Genomic DNA, 22,329 nt, shown 5'->3' with positions numbered 1-22,329 from the left:
CTGTGAGGATGAAATGACGTCACGAACATAAAGCTTTTAGAATAGTACCTGGTACTTAGAAAGATCCCAAAGAAATGCTAGCTTTGTTGTTATTAACAGACACAGAAATGTAAAGCTAAGGTACTTGGAGGCCCTGTGGAGCCCTGACTGGCCAGTAATCTTTTCTAAAACACAGATCCTGTTGAGAAGCTGATAAATGCGATGGCATCTATCCAGAAAAACGCACTGGTATGCATGATTATACATCCAATTTCAGAGGTCCTTGGACCTCAAGCTAAAAATTCTGTCTGGTTTAACTCCTTCAGCTCATAAACTGGAAGGGCCCATGAATGAACATGATGACTTAGGCGACAGCAAGTTCAGTTGTGGAGGCTGAAGTTGGATTGCTTTTGGTGGAGAAGAGAAGAGCTGAAGAGGAACAGGAGATAGTGAGTGGAAACCTCTCTTTTGGGTAGATTGGCTGCAAAGGGGGAAGAGAGAGAACCTACTTTCTTTGGAAAGGTATCATGGTTTTAAAATATGCACAGGATCCTTTACAATTCTTCCCTCAAGAAGTAGGTTAGGGGCTGGCCCGGTGGTGCAGCAGTTAAGTGCACATGTTCCACTTCGGCGGCCCGGGGTTCGCTGGTTTGGATCCCGGGTGCGGACATGACACTGTTTGGCAAGCCATGCTGTGGTAGGCGTCCCACATATAAAGTAGAGGAAGATGGGCACAGATGTTAGCTCAGGGCCAGTCTTCCTCAGCAGAAAGAGGAGGATTGGCAGCAGATGTAGCTCAGGGCTAATCTTCCTCAAAAAAAAAAAGCAGCAGGATAATATCCCCTTCTCCTGAATCTAACTATCAGAACATGGTGGAAGTGATGCTGTACTAGTTTCTGAACTCAGACCTTAAGAAACTGGTACCTTCTAACTTTCTGTCTCAGACACTCACTCTTGAACCAAGCCACAGTGTTGGGAAGTCCAAGCAGCCTTTGAAGAGCCACGTAGAGAAGAACTGAGCCCACTCATAGCCCCAGCTGACAGCCAGAATTAACTCGCCAGCTTGAAGTGTACCCTCCTGTCCTTCAGTTGAGCCGGCCTAGCTGATGCCACATAGAGCAGAGATGACCTTTCCTGCTGATCTTTGTCCAAATTGCAGAGCTGTGAGCAAACTAAACGACTGTTGTTAAGTCATGGAATTTGGGGGTAATTTGTTACGTAGTGGTAAATAACTCATACAAGTGGGCGGTGAATTGAGGGGGGGATTTGTTTATGGATTTGCTTGTCTTTACAATGGAAGAGATTTGAAAATGTTTAGAAGGGGAACCACTACAATGACAGGAACTTATCCTAAGGCCTCTCTTTTCTAAGTGAGGTGAGAGGTCCTTCCATGCAGTGATAGGGTTGGGAGCCTGAAGGAGGACTGGTGAAGTGTTAAAATAGCTGTCACGGGAACTGGAAGAAGTTGCTGACTAGGTGTGGGGAAAATTTTTCAGCAAGCATGAAGGTGAGGGACAGGAACGGATAGTAAACAGGTCACCAGGGGGAGGGCCTGGAGAAGCTGGCCTTTGAGCTGGACCTTGGGGGATGAGCAGGATTTGGGCAGCAAAAGAGGAAGTGGGGGAAAAAGAGGCTGAGCGAAAATAAAGAGGAAATGAAAGTGGATGGCTTGCTTGGGAATCTATGCATTTACTCTTTTAACGATTCTTTATTGAACCCCTCTTTTGTGCTGGTGCAGTACTATAGGCGATGTGTTTAGCAAAACCAAAAAGGCCCTACCCGTGCAAAGCTCACAGTCTAGGGCAGATGCAAAGAATAAGTTGAAAGATTAACAGTTACAATAATTAAGAATTGTGATACCTGTGAAGATGGAAACAAAGGGTTGTGATGTGGAATTGAGAGGGGAAAATCTCCTTTAGATGTGGTGGTCGTGGAAAGCCTCCTAAGTGACATTTAAACTGAGCCTCTGAGTGTATGGAGGATGGAGCGGGGTGGGTTCCAGGCAGGGGGCAGGCATGTGCAAAGGTCTGAAGCAAGAGCTGGCAGATGAGACTGAAGAGGAAGGAAGGGTTCAGATCTTCATGCTGGCTTTGCACGTCTGCTTAGGTATCGCTATTATTTACAGGGAAATGAGAAGCCGCTGAAGATTTGAAGCATAAGAGTCGGACGATCCGACTTATGTTTTAAGATCCCTGCTTCTAGGGAATCCTGGAGGGATGGTAGGAGAAATTTATTTTTAAAAAGGAAGTTTTCATTGATTTTACTTTTTTTTTTAACCTAGAGAGGGTTTTGTTGTTGTTGTTTTTAAACAGGCTTTATTTATTTATTTTTTTTCTGCTTTTTTCTCCCAGATCCCCCCGGTACGTAGTTTTATATCTTAGTTGAGGTCCTTCTAGTTGTGGCATGTGGGACGCCGCCCCACCGTGGCCTGACAAGCGATGCCATGTCCGCGCCCAGGATTCGAACCGGCGAAACCCGGGGCCGCCTAAGCAGAGCATGCAAACTTAACCCCTTGGCCACGGGGCTGGCTCCTAAACAGGAGGTATTTTTATTTTTATTTTGTTGAGGAGGAGCAGCCCTGAGTTAACATCTGCCGCCAATCCTCCTCTTTTTGCTGAGGAAGACTGGCCCTGAGCTAACACCTGTGCCCATCTTCCTCTACTTTATACTTGGGACACCTACCACAGCATGGCTTTTGCCAAGCAGTGCCGTGTCTGCACCGGGATCTGAACCGTCGAAACCCTGGCCGCCAAAGTGGAACGTGAGAACTTAACCACTGTGCCACCGGGCCAGCCCCATTAAACAGATTTTAAAGCCAGTTCCTAAACATGTCCTTGTGTGGAGATTTTTAAAAATTAAAGTCAATTAAAACTTATTTACTTTGGGGGCTGGCCCAGTGGCCGAGTGGTTAAGTTTGCGCGCTCCACTGCAGGCGGCCCAGTGTTTCGTTGGTTCGAATCCTGGGCACAGACATGGCACTGCTCATCAAACCACGCTGAGGCAGCGTCCCACATGCCACAACTAGAAGGACCCACAATGAAGAATATACAACTATGTACTGGGGGGCTTTGGGGAGAAAAAAGGAAAAAAAATCTTTAAAAAAAAACCTTATTTACTTTGAAAGCTTCATAATTTGAGACATCTTGAAGTGCTTTGGCATTGATGTCACATTGCTTCAGAGACGTAATATGATATTTGAAATCAGAGAATATTGACCAAGATGTGCAGATGTCCTAAATATTCAGTATTTAAGGAGAAAAGATATTATTTGCAATTGCACAAAGAAAAAAAAAGCAAGATAAAAGCTGAACAAGAAACGTACAGGACCTATTTCAATAAAACTTTAAAACACTCCTGAGAGAATCAAAAGAACTTACAAATGGATAGGCCTGCCATGTTCTTGAAGTGAAAGACTCAAAATCATAAAGATATCAATTCTCACTAAGTTAATCTAAAAGTATTTACCACAATCCCAGTAAAAATACCAAGAGAATTATTTTTCTGGGAACCTGACAAGCTGATTCTAAAGTTCATGTGGGAAAATAAACAAACAAGAATAGCCAGGAAAATTCTGAACAGGAAGAATATTGAGGGGAGACTGGTCTTACTGGATGGTAAACCATGTTGTAAGATTTCAGTAATCAAAACTACAGCACTCATGCCTATATAGACAAACAGATCAACGGAAAAAACACAAAGTAGAGAAACCGGCTCAAATACACATAGAAATTTGGTATGTGGTAGAGTAACATTTTTAAATTGGGTAAAATGTAGATTGTTGAATAAAGGTTTTAGGACCACTGGGGTAGCTATCTCACAAAAAATAAAGTTTGGTCCCAATTTAACTTTTTTATATCAGAATAAATTCCAATTGGATCAAAGATTTGAGTATAAAAAAGATACTGAAAATATAAAAATATACCATGAAACTACCAGAGGAAAGCATATGAGATATTCTGGTATAAGCCCCTGGGGAGAAGACCTTTCTAATGCAGACATAAAACCCAGAATCTGTAAAAGTGAATACATTTGATGATATGAAAATAAAAATACGCTGCATGAAAAAAAATCATACAGTCAATGACCCACAACAAACTGGGGAAAAAGGTGTGTAATGCATGGCATGAAGGCTGATTTCTTTAATATATAAAAACTTTCACAAATCCGTCATCAAAAGACCAAGAACATAATGGAAAATGGGCAAAGGATATAAAAACATAGGTCACAGAAAAGGAAATACAAATCATGCTTTCACAGATGAAACGATACCAACCTTGCTCTTAAGAGAAAAGGAAATTAACACAAATTAATTACCCTATTTGATTTATAAGAATCCAAAAGTTTGATAAAAACCTGTGTTGGCCAGAAGATGGGGAAACAGGGTCTCATACATTGTTGGTAGGAGCTTAAATGGGTACAGTCCGTGTAGAGGGCAATTTGACAATATCAATCAAAATCACAAACACAAATATCCATTGACCCATCAATTTCTCTTCTGGGAATTTAACCTACAAACACTAGCCCATGTAGGAAATTACACAAGTACAAGGTTACTAGCTACAGCATTACTTGTATGAACGAATGGTGGTACAGTGTACAACAGAATACTATTGAACCATTGCAAGAGAGCAAAGAGCTGCCCGCAACCTGAAAGCATATTGTTAAATGAAAAAAAGAAAATGCTAAAGAGTATGTGTAGTATTCTGCCTTTTGTTTAAAATATGAGAAATAAAAGAACATCCATTGACTTATAAGCATAAACATACAGAAATTCTGGAAACTTACATAAGAACAAAAAATAGAGGTTAGTTCTTGGGGATAGGTTAGGAACAGGTGACTTGAGACATGGGTGACAGAGAAACTTTAAATTTATTATTATTATTATTATTTTTATTAAGGTTATGAAAGTTAACATCCTTGTGAAATTACAGTTGTACATCATTGTTAGTCATGTTGTAGGTTCACCACTTCACCCCTAGTGCCCTCCCCCCACCCCCATTTCCCCTGGCAACCACCGATCAGTTCTCTTTGTCCATATGTTAACTACCACCTATGAGTGGAGTCATTCAGAGTTCGTCTTTCTCTGTCTGGCTTATTTCACTCAACATAATACCCTCAAGGTCTATCCATGTTGTTGTGAATGAGTCCTTTTTTATGGCTGAGTAGTATTCCATTGTATATATATACCACATCTTCTTTATCCAATCATCAGTTGCTGGGCACTTAGGTTGGTTCCATGACTTGACTATTGTGAATAATGCTGCGATGAACATAAGGGTGCATGGAACTTTTGGAAATGCTGATTTCAGGTTCTTAGGATAGATACTCAGTAGTGGGATGGCTGGGTCATAAGGTATTTCTATTCTTAACTTTTTGAGGAAACTCCATACTGTTTTCCGTAGTGGCTGTACCAGTTTGCATTCCCACCAACAGTGTATGAGGGTTCCCTTTTCTCCACAACCTCTCCAACATTTGTCACTCTTGGTTTTGGATATTTTTGCCATTCTAACAGGTGTAAGGTGATATCTTAGTGTAGTTTTGATTTGCATTTCCCTGATGATTAGTGATGATGAGCATCTTTTCATGTGTCTATTGGCCATCTGTATATCTTCTTTGGAGAAATATCTGTTCATGTCCCCTGCCCATTTTGTAATTGGGTTGCTTGATTTTTTATTGTTGAGTTGTGTGAGTTCTTTGTATATTATGGAGATTAACCCTTTGTCAGATACATAGCTTGTGAATATTTTTTTCCTAATTAGTGGGATTTTTTTTGTTTCAATCCTGTTTTCCCTTGCCTTGAAGAAGCTCTTTAGTCTGATGAAGTCCCATTTGTTTATTCTTTCTATTGTTTCCCTCATCTGAGGGGTTACGGTGTCCGAAAAGATTCTTTTGAAGCTGACGTCAAAGAGTGTACTGCCGATATTCTCTTCTAGAAGACTTATTGTTTCAGGCCTAATCTTTAGGTCTTTGATCCATTTTGAGTTTATTTTAGTGAATGGTGAAAAAGAATGGTTGATTTTCATTCTTTTACATGTGGCTGTCCAGTTTTCCCAGCACCATTTGTTGAAGAGACTTTCTTTCCTCCATTGTAGGCCCTCAGCTCCTTTGTCAAAGATAAGCTGTCCATAGATGTGTGGTTTTATTTCTGGGCTTTCAATCCTGTTTCATTGATCTGTGCATCTGTTTTTGTACCAGTACCATGCTGTTTTGATTACCGTAGCTTTGTAGTATGTTTTGAAATCAGGGATTGTGATGCCTCCAGCTTTGTTCTTCTTTCTCAGGATTGCTTTAGCAATTCAGGGTCTTTTGTTGCCCCATATGAATTTTAGGATTCTTTGTTCAGTTTCTGTAAAGAATGACATTGGAATTCTGATTGGGATAGTGTTGAATCTGTAGATTGCTTTAGGTAGTATGGACATTTTAACTATGTTTATTCTTCCAATCCATGTGCATGGAATGTCTTTCCATCTCTTTATGTCGTCATCGATTTCTTTCAAGAAGGTCTTGTAGTTTTCCTTGTATAGATCTTTCACTTCCTTGGTTAAATTTATCCCAAGGTATTTTATTCTTTTTGTTGCGATTGTGAATGGGATTGAGTTCTTGAGATCTTTTTCTGTTAGTTCATTGTTAGCATATAGAAATGCTACTGATTTATGTATGTTGATTTTACACCCTGCAACTTTGCTGTAGTTGTTGTTTAAATTTATTTTTAAGTTAATTTTGAGTCATGTGACTAATTTCTGATTAGAAAATTAAATTTAAAAAATAAAGAAGGGCTATATATACTGATATGGAATCTCCAAGATTGTAATCGCCAAATTAAGTGAAAATATCAAGAAGCAGACTAGTACTCATAACATACTATTTTGTATATATCTCCCTCCGAATACACATGTTATAGATGCACAGACTATCTTTACAATTATGTGTAAGAAAGTGGCAACATGCATTGCTTCTGAGTTGGGGAATTCGACGGCTGGGGACCCAAAATGGTAGGGAAACATTTTCCTCTATACATTTTTCTGCCTTTTGAAATTAGCATGTGCATTACCTACATAATAACATGTAATAATTTATTTAAAACTGAAGTAAACATTTATAGCCTTTCTAGCGTAAGCAGCCCCCTATCATTGTCAGGGGGTAGGTGGTGGGTGTGAACAGTGACTGACCACCCTGAGACTATGGGACTTTACAATTCTCTACTTTGATCTCTCTTTCCCTTAAGTCCTTTCCAGCACCAAAATTCTTAATCCCTAGCTTGACTGTAAACTCTTATGGCATCAGAATAATGTTTCTCAGCCCCTGACTCTCCTGCAATGTGTGGTGCAGATCATTCTGCAAAGGTTGGTGCCCTGTAAATGTATGCTGCCCACCTAGGACGCAAAATCAGAGGCTGGCTTTGATGGAAAAGTTGAAGTTCTAGCTCCATATTCCAAAGGGCTTAAAGCCAACTTGATGGGCTCAATCAGCCTACAGTGCTTGGGCAGGGAAGACGCTCAGAGAGTAAAAACTGACTGCTTAGTGTAATCAGGGGCTCTGACAGCTGGCATAAAACTTATGGCACTGATCTTAGAATTTTCTGTCATGACTCATTTTGGGACTCTGTTCGATGCTTTGCTTAGCAAAGCTTCAGGATATTGGAGGGCTCAAAGAAATTATCTAGGAATCTCTTTACCTCACACTTTAGTAGGATCGTAATACAGATATTTGTTGAATAAGAAACATCTAGAGAGCTGGGAGGAATGTGGCAGTTTAGGGAGACAGCTCCTGAGGCAGGCTTCAATAGTAACCACTTCAAGTTGTCAAATCACTTTAGACTGATCCCATTTCACAGGTTGGGATCCTTTCTATTTTGAATGAACTAGCAAAATTAACAGGGTTGAGTAACATTATGGCTCCAATTTCCCCAAAGCTGGATATCTAAGACTTTACAGTTTCCTTAAGGCAAAAACAGGCAGTTCAGCTTCTTTTTGGCTCAATGCTATGTAGATCTTAGCATTTCTTCCTTTTGTTATGAAGTCCTTTTGTTTAGGGAAATTGAGGCTTGAACTTTTTATGATTAAACATTTCCCTCTCCCAGGGTGTTACACCTAGCAAAACACTGTGCAAAGAGTTAACAGGTTAATTACTGCGTTATTTACAATTTTAATATTTTATTGTGTGGCTTTAGAGGAAAGGAGCCGATAATTACCCTCCAATCGCATGACGGTTGCCATGTGGTTCCTTGGTGCACTGTTTCCATATAATTAGAGCTATGTGTGCTCTGCAAAACAATGCGATGCCCATAATATCCATTTGGGAGCATGAAATTAAATTTCCCAGATGGAGGGTAACAATTTCAGTTTTGAGGAAATGATTCCTTCAAGCATTTCTTTGGAAAATCTGGAATCTCTCTTCCAAGATGTACAAATGACTTAGGTTTCTAATTACAGTTCAGTTGGAATGGAGATTTTTCTATCAAACTTGGAATGCAAATTTTCCTTTTTAAGTAGAGAACTGTCCTATGGCAGCGGCTGTGAGGGCATCTAGTACGGACCGTGCCTCTGAGTACCCTGAGAAAGGACGATTTCTGGAGACAGTCTGCGATTTGAGGGGTTAGGGTCTCTCAGGGGCCCAGGCAGAGAAGGAGTGGTCCAGGGAAGTTTTTGACCCCAAATGAATTGTGTTGTTTCTCTCTGTCCTTTAGAGGCCCTCATAAATAGGCACTACTTGAAGTCTGATTTTACTCAAATGAATCTTTAAAAAAAAATTCTCTTTTTTCTTACGTATGATCTCTTGGTTAAGCATGGGAATAGTCTGCTAGGTTGAGAGCACTTAACTTCATTTTCAGACTTCAGCAACATAATTTAGGAAAAATATGTTTAATTAAACTGAAGTTTAGAGGAAAAGATCTGGCTGGCCAATTGAACACAGGGTTTGTACCAAGAATAGCCAAGAGTACTATCATCTTTGATTTTAATTTTAAAAGTCAAAATCTGAATTTCCTTTTCCTAATCAGGGAGCATTCCAGGATTCATGTGATCACTCTGTGTGTATTTCTTGATTCTACCAATTCCTAAATTCTCAGAATTTCCCAAATAGTCCAAAGTCTGCATCCCCTACATCCCTTTATTGACAGGTCTGGGCTGGGGGCCTCAGCTTCCCCAGTAGGCCCTGTCCTGTGGTCCAGCAGGAGTCTCCCTAACTCTTTCTCTTTGGGAAAAGGCATGAGAGTGAGCAGGGGCTGCATCCTTCTTACAAAGTCCCCAGTGACTTCTGTAACTTTGGTTTGTAACTAAAAACAAATACTCCAAATACTTTAAAAGATAATTTTTGTTTATTGAAGAAAACTTACAAGATACAGATGATCAGGAGGAAGAAAATTAAAATTGCCCATACTCTTACCACTTACCACTTGGTGTAAATTTTTTCAGTCTTGCAAGTATGCAGAAGTAAGCTTTTTTAAAAAATGTAACATTGGGGCCAGCCCCATGGCCTAGTGGTTAAGTTTGACACACTCTGCTTTGGTGGCCCCAATTCTCAGGTCCAGATCCCAGGTGCAGACCTATACCACTCGTCAGCCATGCTGTGGCAGCGACCCACATGTCAAATAGAGGAAGAGTGGCAACAGGTGTTAGCTCAGGGTTAATCTTACTCAGAAAAAAAAAGGGACATCACTGTTTTATAAGCCACTTTTCCCTACTTAATATAATGAGACTATTTTTCCCTGCCTTAAACCTGTTCTTCCTTTATGTTATTTCTAATGGCCGCATAATACTCCAAGCTACGGATATGCATATTTTTACAATATAGGCTGTTCTAATTTTTCCATTTTATAAATATTCCTTTGGCAAAATCTTTTGGGATGCTCATGATTATTTTCTTAAGGTAAACTCCAAGAAGTAGAATTTCTGTGTCAAATAGCCTGTGTATTTTTAAGTCTTTTTAAATGGATTGCTAAATTACACTCCTGAAAGCACCAATTTATGCTCTTTCTTGATATGTACAATACATGTATACATGCCTTTGTCTCACTTTTACTAACACTGGGTATTAAAAGTTTTTAAAAAGCAACTTGGCTAATTTGATAGATAAAAATAATACTTCATCATTGCATAAATTTGTAATTTTTTATTATTGGTCATATTTTTAAAAAATATGTATTTTTTGGAATTTTGCATTTCTTCTTAGTAAATTGCCTGCTTGTTTTCTTTGTACATTTTTCCCTGGGTGCCAGTCATTTTCTGGTAAGATTGGTAAGCAGTGTTTGATACAATTTTTGAGCTGTGCTCTCGGGTGTCACATCTCAATTTTAGAGAAAACTTCTGCATTAATGTTCTCATTAATCTACAGCAGACAAAGTTCTTTGCCTCTATATGAAGTTCACAAATGCTGGGTACTAGTTTAATCCCAGATGATCTTTCAGGAAATTTAATTTACAATATGCTGATGGCCTCTTTGGATTTCTGAAGACTAGTCTTGGAATTTTAAGCATCATCCCACATTTTTACCATTTTCTAGATCATTTAAGGTTTATTTTTCCCCCTACTTGCTAAGTGAATCAGATTTCCTTCATCGTCTTACATTTACAAATGTCCTAAATTTCTCAAAATTCTTCTCCAGGTCTGGTGTCTTTCATTTTGAGACTTGCCACTAGGGAGGGGAGCTAAGAGTATTAGAATGCTCTGTAAATCCTGCCAGGCTGTTGCTTTCCATCTTCACCTTCCAGAGGTTTGTGGGTATTGAGCTGAAGATGTCAACAGCTGCAAGAACGTCCCCAGCCATCAGCTGCAAGTTATAGACACTGCCTCTTGTCAGAGACTGAAAGAGACCATGCTGGCCCATTTTAAGATTTGGCCAAAAGTTTGTCTTTCTTCTTTTATCTTCTTAACTAGTTTCTTAATCATTCCCTCCCAAATCTCCCCCCACTCCTTCATATTAAATCACATTTCCTTTAAGCAAAATGTTTTTATTTATTTTTAACTTTTGATCTTGAAATAATTCCAGACTTACATGAACATTGCAAGTGTAGTACAAGAATTCCTTTTACCCAGATTCCCCAAACGTTAATATTTACCACATTTGCTTTATCATTTTCCCTCTCTCTCTCCATATTTACATAATTTTTTTCCTGAACAGTTTGAAACACATGATACACATATGATAATACCCCTTTACCCCTAAATACTTTAATGTATACTTCCTAAAAAACAAGTTTGTTCTCTTACACAACCACAGCACTATTATAAAAATTAGGAAACTAACATTTATATAATATTATTATTCTAATCAAGTGTTTATTCAAATTGTATCATTATCTTAATATTGTCAATTTATGGCCAAAGAAAAAGAGTAACTTTTAGAGTAAAAGCATTTTGATTGATTACCTAGATTAGTAGTTTCCCAAATCCAGAATTTTATTTAAAAATTAAAAATAAGAGCTATATATACATTTAAATATGCAACATATTAAATTTTAACACACTAGACACTACCAATATATTAACATGTGTTCTTATCAATTGTACAAAAAGTGTAAATGCTTTACACTTAAATTTGTAAGATAAATAAAATAATGCTTTTATCTGTTTTCTTTTTTGGTGTGTGCTGGTCATTTTCGACATTTGCTTTTTCATTTCCTGTCTATATATCTACATATTTATAATACATATACTTCATATGCATGTACACATATATATAATTACATGTATCAATTATGTACATATAATTTTGTCCTCAGAGCCATTCCTCACCCTTCTGCTCTGCTCTGTTTTGTAGGGAACTACATTCATTTCCCAGGGCTCAGTGACTAGCTGGCTTTCTGGGAGATTTGGCCAATGGGATGCACTGGAGGGCAAGAGAAATGAAGAAGCTAAGGTGTTTCTTCCTCTCTATCTCTGACTCAGGTGGCTTCTCTTTCACGCCTCTGGCCCAACAATCCTCGTTCTTCGGTCTCACTATGGATGGTCCAAACTTCTGGTCTCTAGCAATACCACTTCTTCTCATTGTCCTCCTCCCTCTAAGAAAAATCTCAGCTTCCTGCTCCAGCTAATCTCTAGGTTGCCTCACTCTTCCTGTTTGGCTTCTCAGTGTTTCCATTGCCTGTGTAACCAATTCCTAACATTAAATTCCCTCTGTTTGAAGCACCTAAAGTAGTTTCTGTTTTCTTGACTCAACCCTGACTGATAACATACAGTAAGATTTCATTTGAAAATGTCCTTTCTCAAATAATTTCAGAAACAACTGCCGTGGATGATTGCCTCAACCCTTCATTTTACTTTGTGTGTCTGTTCATCTATTTATTTACTCCCATCTATATATTGAGCTCCTATTAAGTAGCAGGAGTTAGGTGCTAAGGATACAAAGGAGGACATAGCAGTAACAACAATGACTAATATTTCCTGAGTACTTACTGCACATAACATTATCAGCTTGTATTAGTTCTCTGAAGCTGGGTAAAAAATTACTCTAAAATGTAATAGTTTAAACAGCAAGCATTGATTATCTCAGTTTCTGTGGGTGAAGAATTCTGGAGTGCTTTAGCAGGTCGGTTCTGCTTTAGGGTTTCTCTGGTGGTTTCTGTCAGGATGTCGGCAGGGACTGCCATCATCTGAAGGCTGGAGGATCCACTTCCAGGATGGTTCCCTCACAGGTCTATTGGCAGGAGGCATCAATTCCTCACCATATAGGCCTCTCTGTTGGCTGATTGAGTGTCCTCACATGAAGGCAGCTGATTTGCTCCAGAGCAAGTGATCCAAGCAAGTGACATGCCTTTTATGTCCTAATCTCAAAGACATTATCACATCGGTCATATTTTATTTGTTAGTCACTAAGTCCACTCATACTCAAGGGAGGAGAACTTCAGCTCCACATTTTGGAGGGAAGAGTGAGCTGAAGAATTTGCAGACATATCTTAAAACTACCACACATCTCATATAATTCTCATGACCACCCTAATTTTTCCACAGTCCCATTTTGTAGCTAAGGAAACTGAGATACAGATGGTTAAGAAATATATGCAAGGTCCCACAGCTGGCAAGTGATGGAATTGGGAGTCCAATGCAGATTGACTCTAGAACTTGTGTATTTAACCACAATGCTATAGTGCTTTGGTACACAGACAACTTGTCCTCATGAATCTTAATTCCAATGGGGAGACTGACATTAGTCCAGTAATCTCTCTCTCTCTCTCTCTCTCTCTCACACACACACACAATTACAAACTGTTTGAATCCCATGAAGGAAAGCACAGGGAACTGTAGGACCGCATGGTGGGGGAACTACATCTAGTTTGTGGAAACAGGTTGCTTTATTTTGAGTCTGTATTTTAGTCCCTGGCCCTAAGTACAACTCTTTAAGGGGCTAACAGACCAGCAGTTCCCAATCATGGCTGCACATTAGAATCACTTGGAAAGAGGTTTTAAGAAATACTTATGCCTAGGACATACCTCAGACCAATTAAATAAGCATCCCTGGGGCTAGGATCCAGGCATCAGTATTTTTTTAAAAGCTCTTCAGGTGATTGCAATGTGTGGCCAGGGTTGAGAACCATTACAGGGCTCAATTCTGTCTTACAAACTTGCACACGGAAGTGCTAAGAGCAAAAGGGGGGGACAGAGCTTAGTTTCTAGCTTGCTGTCGTGCCATGTCTCTCTTCTAAAGAAATTTTCCAAACATTTTTTATTTAAATGTCACGATTCATGGAAGTTGTTTTTATTTGGCAAGGGAAGGATGTGGTATTGCATTGTGGGAAATATTTTGTTTGAATGAAGAAGTCATTTTTTATGAAGGAGCCGACTCGAACCTTTGTTGAAGTCAGAGGACCTCTCTTTTTCACCGGCTTCTGCCATTCCAGATATAAGGAAATAAAGAGGAAATCACACCAGCAAATCAGTTGCAGGGGCTCCACTCCAGGGAGGGCTGCATGGGTGAAATAAAGTTGAGGATACAAATTCGCTTTTCATTTCTGACATTAGTGAAGTCTTTCTGATTCTTCTTCTCTGCCAAATCCATCTAGAGGTCTGTAGAATCACTCTGCTCCCAGGGCTCTGAGGGTTTTATTTTACTGCTACAAGGAAAACAAAGCACCATCTTGTTACTGATTTGCTTGCTTCTGGTAGGCTGCCTGCTTGTTCTCATACGGTGGTTTCCTAGAGAGCTGGGACCAAGAGTCATCTACTTTTGCAAATCCAAATCTTAACACAGTGCCCTACACATATCAGGTGCTCAAAACATTTGTAGCATTGAATTAATGTGTTATTGCATTTTCAAAGGTTGAAGATGGTGATTCATTGAGTTGGTGAGACACAGAACCAAAGATGTCAAGAGATATCTTATTATAATCTCACAATACATGTAAATCCATCAAGGCAGATCTATGACCATTGCCTAAAAAATCCCACTCAAAACATATTTTGCTGATGGCACAAGAGAAGCAGTCTCTTCTTTTGAACTGTTGCAGACTTCTATCTGGTCTCCAGCTTCCTGTCTTTGCTCCCAACCCACCTCCCATCCATTCCTCACATCAGCCAAAGTAAGCTATGATACTTTAGAAATATAAATATGATCATGTCACTCCCTTGGCAAAAATCATGTCAGTGTGGAAGCCCACAAGCTCCTGCATGATCTGGCCTTTGCCTACCTCTCCAGCTCTGTTCTGATTTCTTCCAAGCTCTTTCCTCTCTTGGGCTCCTGCATTTGCTGTTCCCTCTGCCTGCAGCTCTTTCCCCAGGCTCTTTGCAAGGCTGGCTCCTTCATAGCTTCTAGGTCTCAGAGAGGCCTTCCCTGACCACTCTACCTAAAGTGACCTCTGTTAGTTGTTCATTTACCCCTGCTTATTTTCTTCAAAGCATCTCAGTGTGAAATTACCTTATCTATTTGTTTACTTGTTTACTGTCTGTCTCCCTGAACCCAAATGTAGATGCCATGAAAGCAAGAACTTCATTTTGTCTGTCTTAATCACTCTTGTGTCCCCAATATCTGGCTCACAGTAGGCAATCAATCAACATTTACTACATGATTGAATAAACACATAGAAGAAGGAAGACTGTTATTCAGTCGAGGAGGTGTAAGATACTACAGGCAGAGAGTGGGCACAGATAATAGAATAGAATATTTTTTAAAAAGCTTTTATAATTTAAAAATACTTTTATATTAACAACATTCCCCCAGAAGCTTAAAATTTTATTTTTTAATATGCATGTCTTTTCTTCTTAAAATAGTTCTATCTGGGTGGAGGTGGGGGGCAAACACAATGGTATTTACTTTGTAAACATGGACGTGAAAATTACTTCTTTTTTGCATGCTGAGATTAGAAATATGACCCCGATGCAATGCAAGATTTGCAGTAAAGCTGAAAATGGACAAGACATTGGCATGTCCATCTATTATAACTGGACCAGAACTCCAATCACCAGCTGAAAAAATAAACATGGGGTCAGCAGGCATTTGCCCTGCACCCTGAATGCATTCCAAAGTGAAAACCATGTGCAAATGACCCAAAGATCTAATGCCTCCTGATTTAGAATTCACACATAGCTATAGAATTAATATGGGCTAGAGTGAGCCACGGCAGGGTGTCCTTGAAATTGATACCCATTGAAGGAGAATGGCCCAGGAGACAGGGGAATCATATCTGGGCCAAAAGAAACTCTACAGAATGTCTTGCTTTTTCTTTTCCAGTGATCCAACAACCAGGGCCGCTAACAGAGAGATGATTTGGCTGGAGGTGGGATGGAACGGCCCAGTCCCAGCGTCTGCAGTGGGTGTCGGCTTTAGCAAGGAGTAGAACAGGGACGTGTGGAGAGCCAGCTTAGACATCTGCTGGGTTGTTGCTCGGTGCGGGGCAGGGGGCAGTGGGGGAAGCTGCCCTTGTTGGGCCCTACTCTGTAAGAAAGCCTCATGCAAAGCAAACCTGGGTAGGACCAGAGGCCTCTGTATTTATCTCTACTACAAATAGAAAGACCAAAAATGAGTAACGTGCTCTGTCTAGGGGTTATACAGAAGTGTAAGCCACATCTCCATGATTTTCGCAACCACTCCCATCTCAGATGATCTTGCCTTTTTCTTCTTTATCTTACTTTTGATTTCTCATGGCAGAAAACAACAGTGAGGATGATTACTTCAAATACCCAGTAGTAGCCCACCTTTATCTGCGGTACCACCTCCTTTTGGGTCTTTGTGTTGTGCTTCCTATTCTGGTTTCCATTGCTGTATATCGAACTAACCCAAGGTTAGTGGTGTAAAACAATAACCATCTTATTACACTCACAAACTCTAGGTTAGGAATTTGGGGGAGAGGGGTCACTGCAGAGATACCTGGTCTCTGTTCCATGGTGACTGGGCCCTAAGCAGGGAAGACACAAATGCTGGGGGTGACTTGAATGGCTGGGGGCTGTGATAATCTGAAGGCTCTATTGCTCACATCTGGTGCCTGGGCTGGTATGATGCAAAGGCTGGCCTCAGATGGGACTACTGACTGGACAACTTGCTTAAGGCTTCTCCGTGTGGCTTGGGCTTCTCATAGCCACCATGCTATGGGTGCAACCTGAGATCATGTGCTCCAAGAGAACTAGGTGGGAGCTGCAAGTCTTTTCTGACCCAGACTCGGAAGTCAGGCAGTGTTGCTTGTGCCACATTCTACTGGTGACAAGAAAGATACAGGCCATCCCAGATTCAAAGGAGGGGAATTAGATTCTGCCTCTTGATGGAGTGGTGTCAGAGTTACACTGTAGAAGGCCTTTCTCCACGTTAGACCCTCTGTGAGGCTGATGAGGACAATGCGTATAATATTGATGGAAGCCTTATTTTTAACAGGGAAGGTCTGTGAAGCACACCTTGAAATCCTTACAAGGCCTTGCATAGCTGAAAGGTTCTATGAGACACCGCCCTAGATCTTTCTAAGGTCTTAACAAGGGATCGTACAGGCCCACCCCCGCTTTGATCTTTGCCCCGAGGTTGTTTTTAAATTTGAGAATTTTTTGCCCTCTGGAACAGCTGGGAGCAAGAAATAGTTTAATTTTCAAACTCCACAAGTCCTGGTTCCTTCCTATTTCTTCCAAATTTTGTTGTTTTCTTAGCTCATCTCTCTCTCTAAGTCTTAACATCAGAGCTAAAAGAGACCAGTTGGCACTTTCAACAGTTTGCCCAGAAATCTCTTTCACTACTCACTGAGTTCATTAGGTACAGCTCTTATTTTCCATGTGGTGGCAGGCAACAGTGTTGCTAATCTTTCCACCACTATGTAGAAAGACTCCCTTTTCCTCCAGCTTTCAATAATTTTCTCATTTACCTATAAACCCTCACTGACGATCCTCTGGAGCCCTATCAGACTTCTGCTAACAATCTTGTCCAAGGTCTTCCAGCTTCTACCTGCCACCTGGTCCCAAAGCTAATCCTTCACGTTTTAGGCTTTTCTTATGGCAGCATCCATTTCCAGGTAATAAAATCCATTATGATTATAGTTGTTGTATCATAAACCACCTCAAAGTTAGCGATATAAAACAATAATCACTTTATTTGGCTTATTATATGGATAGGGTACAAGAGGGAAGGCTTGTCCCTGCGCCACAAGGTCTGCGTCCTCCGTGGGGAAGACTTGAACACCAAGAGTGAGTCATTTGGCTGGAGGCTGAAATCATCTAGAGGTTTCTTCATTCACTTGACATCTTCGTTCTGGTACATATGGTTTGAACTTCTCGCAGCAAGGCAGCTGGATTCAGAGAGGAAATCTCCCAAAAGTGAGTATTCCAAGAAAACCTGGTGGAAGCTGCAGGCCTTTCTGAGTTTGCCTCAGAAGTCATGCAGCATCACTTCGTCAGTTTCTATCAGTAACCCATTGCTTTAAACTTAATCCTTTAGTTTGAGGTTTTTAGGACTACTCAGGAATGTAAATTTTGGCTGCGAATCTACACTAGGAATGTTCCTAGTCTGTGGTTATAACTTTTTGGGACAGTTCCCCTCTCTGCTCTGCTCACCACTGAGGAACTTTCCTTGCTGACTGCTGGGAAGGGGTGGGGAAGGGGTTTATTTCTAACCGAAACTTTATGAGGGCAGGGTCTCCTATCAGCTTCTCATCTCGTCTTGGATGGGTCTTGAACTTTGTCCTCCATGAAAACTGAAGTTAAGGTTTTGCAAGTTTGGTAAATTTCGTCAAAAGAATCTTCAAAGCCTCATTTATCTCTTCTGGTTTACGCCTCCACTCAGATTTTAGCATGATATTTTCCCTACTATATTGCAAGATGCTTTTAAGAATATGGTTTTGAATTGTTTTTTTAAAGATTGGCACCTGAGCTAACATCTGTTGCCAATCTTCTTCTTTTTTTCTTCTTCCTCTTCTTCTCCCCAAAGTCCCCCCAGTACATAGTTGTATATTATAGTTGTAGGTCCTTCTGGTTGTGCTATGTGGGACACTGCCTCAGCAGGGCTTGATAAGCGGTGCCATGTCTGTGCCCAGGATCTGAACCAGTGAAACCCTGGGCCACCAAAGCAGAGCATGTGAACTTAACCACTCAGCCATGGGGCTGGCCCCCTAATTTTGAAATTTAAGCCAGCAATTTTAGTTGTTTTCAACAAGAGGTTCAGTCTGGATATAGCCTGCTATATTACTGGAAATGGGAGCTCCTATCTCAGTAAGTTGTACTTTCATCCACTTGGTTGTTTGTTTCAGGAAGCTGGGAGTCCATTTTTTTAAAAACAACTTTATTGACATATAATTCACATACCATACAATTTACCGACTTAATGTGCATGATTCAATGGCTTTTAATACATTCCCAGAGTTGTGCACCTACCACCACAATCAGTTTTGGAACATTTATCATCTCAAAAAGAAACACTGCACCCATTAACCACAACCTGCCAATCTACTCACCATTTCCCAAGCCCTAGACAACCATTAATCTATTTTCTGTCTCTATAGATTTGTCTATTCTGGACATTTCATATAAATGGAATCACACAGTATGTGGTCCTTTGTGACTGGCTTTTTTCATTTAGCATAATATATTCAAGGTTCATCCATGTTCCTTCTTGATACCTCCATTTCCCTCACCAAGTTGGCATACTCCAGCCTGGCTGGAAGTGCTGAACTCTTTTTTGCACATTGGCATCCTTGCAAGTGTTCTCCCCACCCTTATGGTAGGCACTGTGGATTGGCTCAGCCAATATCCATTGCAACTTCCTTCTAGTGTGTCTTGCTCTGTTGCAAAAGCTGAAACACTAAAAACTACATTTCCTAGAGTCCCTTTCAGCTAAATGGTGAACGTAGTTTAGGTTCTGCCAATCAGATGCTCCCATATGAGCTGAATTCAGAATTAAGTAAAATCAGGAAAGAGTCATCCACGTTTCTGGCATGAATGTTGTGAGGGAGGCAATGTGCTCAATGGTCAGCAGCTTCCTGTGGAGGCAGCAGCAGTTTCCCCCCCAGAAGCAGCAGCGTGATTCTGGGGGTTGGGAGTTGTTCCTAGAAGCTCCACCTAGACCCTGCTCCTCCAGCCCTTCCAACGATTTTGTACACCTACTAATACCTGATAGTAAGTGGATTCTGTTGTCCTTGGAAGAGACCTTAAGAGCTTCTATGGTTGGTTCTCTTCCCAGCCTCTAGGGAAATCAAACTCCTAAGTCATTCGAGATAGATGATTTGCTACTGCCCTGTTTTTGAAGATCTCCTGGGACTGAATTCTTTAAATTTCCCTTCCTAAATTACCCAATCTCCCTCATAGTCAAGTAGTTTTTCTTCATAGCTAAGTAAATACTTTACAGCCGCGCTGTCCAACAGAAATATAATGCAGACCGTATACGTAATTTCAAATTTTCTACTAGCTATATTAAAAAAGAAACGAGTGAGATTAATTTTAATGACATATTTTATTTGACTCAATGTATCAAAAATATTGTTTCAACATGTAATCAATGTAAAAAATTATTAATTCCAAGTCTTTGAAATCCAGTGTGTATTTTACATGTACAACTCATCTCAATTTGAATCAGCCACATTTCAAGTGTTCAGCAGCCAGATGTGACTGGTGGCTGCCTATATTGGACAGGTTAGCATTAGAGCCATTTAACATTCACCTGCTTTTTTCACATGGAAAGCAACAGATTAGATCCCTTACAATAAACTTTCAGATAGAAGACAAGGATTGAGTAACTGCCTCATCCCAAACCTCTCTTGCTCTTTCTCACTACACTATATGTGGTCTTTCAATTCTTTGACTATGTCCAGTGCTTCGCTGTCCCAGGGCTTTGGCACCTGCTGTCTGGTCCACCTAGAATGTTCTTCCCCCTTATTCTTCCTCTAGCTTGTTCAGCTTCTCCTTCAATTTTGGAAAGTAGTTGCTTCCTCAGGGTCCTCCCTGACCATTGTCCCACTCCATGTCTGAAACTGATTATCCTTTTATTCTTGCCCATGACAGCATATACTTCTGCCCAGCTCTCAGCACAATTTGTATTAAGTAATTATTTGTTTAATGTCTATCTCTCGACAAGATTGCAAGCTCCCTGAGGGCAGGAACTTTATCTAACTTACTCTTCACCATATTCCCAGCACCTGGCATGGTGCCTGGCAATAGCACTCATTCCAAGACTTTTGCTGAATGAATGAACAAAATGCAATATGACTTTTTAAGCTTGTCTTGTACATGAGACATGGCTGTTCCTCTTCTGATGACCTACCTCTTCACTGGTGGGAGATTCAGTCAATATTAAGGACTTAATGAGAACAGCTGGGACCAGGCAAGAGCCTATAGTTCCACTTCAGAATGCAGGAACCCACTGTAAAAATCACAGATAAAAAGTAAAAATTGTGAGGTTTAATACTGCTGATAACACTCAGAATGAGTCAAGGCGTATCCAGTCAATGTACATAGGGCTTTTTTATGTTAATAATAATAGTCTAAAGGCACACAGGAGAGGCAAATCTAGTTGAATGGAGAGGGGCAGAGGGGCCAGCCTTCCCAGGAATTGTTGATGATGTGCTGTGACTTTTCAGATGCAAGGAAGACGCCTCCCACCTTCTCTCCATCCCCTGCCTCCCTCCCTGTGCCCAAACTGTTTGTTTCACACTGCTTTACATTCTTAGAATTCTACTTTGTCACATTGCCTGAGATTTCATTATAGGCGTCCTTTTTTCAGGTCACAATGACATAATTTGTATCCTGAGCACTTTGAAACAGGGGCAGACCTGAGTGGGACTCTACTGGCAGAGGCTCAGGACAACATTAACGCACCAGGTACCATATTTGTCTGTGTGTGTGTGTGTGTGTGTATGTGTGTGTGTGTGTGTGTGTGAAATGGCCTAAGGAGAAATTTATCCTCATTGAGATATTCTTTAGAGCCCATCCTGAGCCCATGGTAGCCTGAAATAGGACCCAGCTTTCTTAAACCAGATTCCCAAATATACTAAACATATTTCAGGGGCTCCACAGTCCTTTTTGCTAGACTGTTATGACCCTGTACCCTGTCCTCCTAGGCCACAGCTGATTCACCTGGGTGGGTTGTCAATCTCTAGGCTAACCAATGACCGTTGCCCTGTTGTCCAGTATAATAGGTTCTGCCAGTTTGTGGGGCGGAGCAGGGTGGAGCAATGCAGATGTGCATCCACAGCATATTGATGGAGGAACATCAGCAGGAAAGCCCATAGGGCCCTGCAGCTGACGGCCCCTGAGCAGCTCTGAGCCCAGAATCACCCTCCACTCTAGCCACAGGAAGCCCAGTGATGACTCTTTTTGGATTCGTGCTAGAGACTCGTTGTCACTCCTTACAATAAATCCCCTTTATTTTAGCTAACATTAGTGAACCTCAATTCCTTACAACCAAATGTGTCTAAACTAAAATGGCCTGAACTAAAATATTAATTGGAAGGCAATTGGGGTGGAGGGATGTAGAACAAAGTTTTCTTTAAAACCATGTTATAAATAATGGTTGGAGTCCAAAGCTATCCCACAAAAGTTGGATTCCCATATAATATAGCTGAAACAAATTTGGGTATATAGATATATAGGCACTCAGTATGTACTTGAATGAATGAATATTGATAGTGCTTCTTAGCTTCTCTAGGACACACTTCTCTGGATGGGATCTATTTTCATGGGAGCATGTAAAAAGCAAGTGAAGACAAAAATTTCCTGTTGGCCATTTCATCAGATGTAGGTGAATGGGGAAAATATCTTATTTCAGATCCAAGGCAGCCAACAGGTATCTGATAGGTTAGCGTCTTGGAGCCTTACTAGTACCCAGTAAAGGTCGAATGTTGAGACCAACCATTCCAGTTGTATTTGAAGGGAGGAGGAGCTTCACGTTGCTCTTGCAGAGGGCTGTACCGGGACAGGTACACACCCACATAGCTTTTGAAGACATTATTTTCGTAAGTCT

The 22,329-nt window shown here is 40.6% G+C and overlaps 1 long non-coding RNA gene across 1 annotated transcript; it reads left to right on the top strand.

Annotated features, from left to right (window-relative positions):
* Window positions 1-242: 242 nt before the first annotated feature.
* LOC139075755 (uncharacterized) lies at window positions 243-21,190 on the top strand. The gene is made up of 3 exons (XR_011526516.1): window positions 243-428; window positions 17,496-17,696; window positions 21,091-21,190. It is a non-coding gene; the product is annotated as an uncharacterized lncRNA (long non-coding RNA).
* Window positions 21,191-22,329: the final 1,139 nt, after the last annotated feature.

The sequence above is a fragment of the Equus przewalskii genome, chromosome 14 (assembly GCF_037783145.1).
Source record: "Equus przewalskii isolate Varuska chromosome 14, EquPr2, whole genome shotgun sequence".
In the NCBI taxonomy this organism is placed as follows: Eukaryota; Metazoa; Chordata; class Mammalia; order Perissodactyla; family Equidae; genus Equus; species Equus przewalskii.
Note: the sequence above shows the minus strand (reverse complement) of the source record. Positions and strands in the feature narration are given on the sequence as shown.